At 62.3% G+C, this 2,202-nt stretch overlaps 1 protein-coding gene across 2 annotated transcripts in view; it reads right to left on the minus strand.

The window, feature by feature from the left end:
- Positions 1 to 1,040: 1,040 nt before the first annotated feature.
- Slc9a8 (solute carrier family 9, subfamily A (NHE8, cation proton antiporter 8), member 8) overlaps positions 1,041 to 2,202 on the minus strand; it is a gene marked incomplete in the record, with an annotated part of 75,300 nt that continues 74,138 nt past the window's right edge. For both annotated transcript variants that reach the window (XM_005392327.2, XM_013518263.1), the window contains 1 exon segment: positions 1,041 to 2,202.

Genomic DNA, 2,202 nt, shown 5'->3' on the forward strand with positions numbered 1-2,202 from the left:
GCTTTGCCGCTGAGCTAAATCCCCAGCCCCCACCTTGAGTTTCTAGGAGCTGAGCAGCACGGTGGGATGCAGCGCGCCTCGGGGCTGCTGAGCGCCCTTCCCCTTCCCTCCTGCCGCGGCCCCTCAGGACAGCCTGCCACTTGCTCAGCAGGCTCCGCTGCCCTGGCAGGGGAGCTTCGATTGCCAGAGCCCTTCCCTCCAGGGTCTCCCTGCCACCGCGGCCAGGTGTCACTACGCGGTCACCATGCCGGCAGTTGCTGTGGTGACGGAGAACTGCTCTGCACCGACCTTCAGCCCCCGGCTGCCCAACGCGGGTTCCCTCCCGGGGCGGTAGGCGCTTGGCTGGCGGGATGCACAGGCTGAAAGGCGGGGAGAGCGCGGGACCGCTGCGGGGTCGCGCCGCCGCCTGCTTCCCCTTAGGCTCAGCTCCCGCAGGCGGGCTCACCTGCCTTTCCTCGGGGTGGCCCTGCACACGGCCGGGGGACAGGAGCCGGGGCCTGGGCAGGATGGGCGCCTGAGGAGCCGTGGGCTTTCGCGGCCAGGGGCCCCACGCAGCAGGCGCGCCGCCGAGCAGAATCACAGAAGCCAGCAGGAATTTGCAGCATTTTTATTCCTAAATAAATTATCCAGTGCCGTGACTTCCACCCATCTGGACCGACTAATGCCCGCGAGCCAAGCCCGGGCTCTGCAGCACCGGACCTCCTAAGGGTCCTAGGGAGGAAACTGCCCTTCCCGCCAAGCCCCAGGCGCTGTCTTCCTGCGGAGGGCGAGGACAGCCCACACGGGGTGGGGGGGTGTATCCTGGCTTCTTCCGGGGTGCGGGGAGGTGCACAGGGGCAGGGGTCCGAGGACGCTCTCTCTGCTTCCCAGCCCGGAACAGCTTACATCGTTTGTTTGAGAAGCAGCAGGAGAGGAAAGGGAAGGGAGTGAGCCCCTTCTTCTCTCGAGAGCCTGGGCTTCAACCTGGAATTTTCATTCATTTTTTTTTTTTTTTAAATTTCTTTTTGAGACAGGGTCTCGCTGTGTAGTTCAGGCTGACCTGAAACGCATGGTGATCCTCCTGCCTCAGCCTCTTGGAGTGCTGAGATTACAAGTGTGCGCCACCACATTGCGTTTTTTTCTCACCTAAAACACTGCCTGAGGCCCCGGCAGAATTGGTGAATGAGTTCCCCTGCCCCAACCTGACCAATCAGCAGGGCTGGCACGCCCGCGTCCTGGAGGCGCACTAAAGGGAGTCAGCAGCACTGTCCCGCATTCTCATCCAAAGACATGACACCTTGCTGCCAAGGTGAGGCGAGGTCTCCCTGTTGTGGTTGCTTCCCAGGTTGCAGGACGCCCACTTGGCCAGTAGGGGGCAGACAAGGCCCACGAAAGCCAGGCTGGCACAAGTCCCAAGGTCCCTGCCCCTCCACAGGGCCTGGCTCTCAGCTGTCCTGTTGCTTTCAGTTCTCAGACAGAAGGTGGGAGCCGGGTGTGATGTGGCTAAGGCTTCGGACCTGGAGACCCAAGATAGTCTGAACTGAGATCCTGACTCTCCTTTGCTTAAACTGCAAACTTTGTTTTTCGGTCTTTTTGGGACCGGGTCTCGCTATGCAGTGGGGCTGGCCTTGGGCTCATTTTGTGGCCCAGGTTGCTCTTGAACTCGCAACGATCCTCCTGCCTCAGCCTCCCGTGTGCTGATATTACAGGCGTGAGCCCCCACGCCCAGCCCAGATCCCAACTTTCAAGAGACAAAATAAATTATTCTGAGCTGGGGTCAGAGAACAATATGCCTGCTCGCAGATTCCTGCTGCAACCCAGGTGTGCGCAAAAGTCCTCTCCTCTTTCTTTTTCCACGGAAAGAAAGTGGCGGAGGCCAAAAGTATGCAAGGAAAGGAAAGCTCAAACTACGCGATTGAGGCGCGCGATACAGCAAGGAAGGGGCCGCGCTTCAGCTCTGGCGGGCTCCTGACAACGTCCGGTGCGGTGCTGCGCAGGTGGGCGCGAGGGTGAGTCCCGCGGGTCGGAGGTCTGCCCTCCCGACGCCCCTGCTGCGAGCCAGGCCCACGGGGCTCGCCGGTCTCCACCCAGCCGCGTGAGGAGCCTCAACAGCCCCAGCGCCACCGCTCAAGCAGTTACGGGAAGGCCGGGTGGGCGCACAGGACCGGCCTTCCGGAGCGGGGCCGGGGCAGCTGCTCTCCCGCGTCCCGGGGCTCAGGGGGC

This window comes from Chinchilla lanigera, unplaced genomic scaffold (genome assembly GCF_000276665.1).
Source record: "Chinchilla lanigera isolate Chin_1 unplaced genomic scaffold, ChiLan1.0 scaffold00044, whole genome shotgun sequence".
Lineage (NCBI taxonomy): Eukaryota > Metazoa > Chordata > Mammalia > Rodentia > Chinchillidae > Chinchilla > Chinchilla lanigera.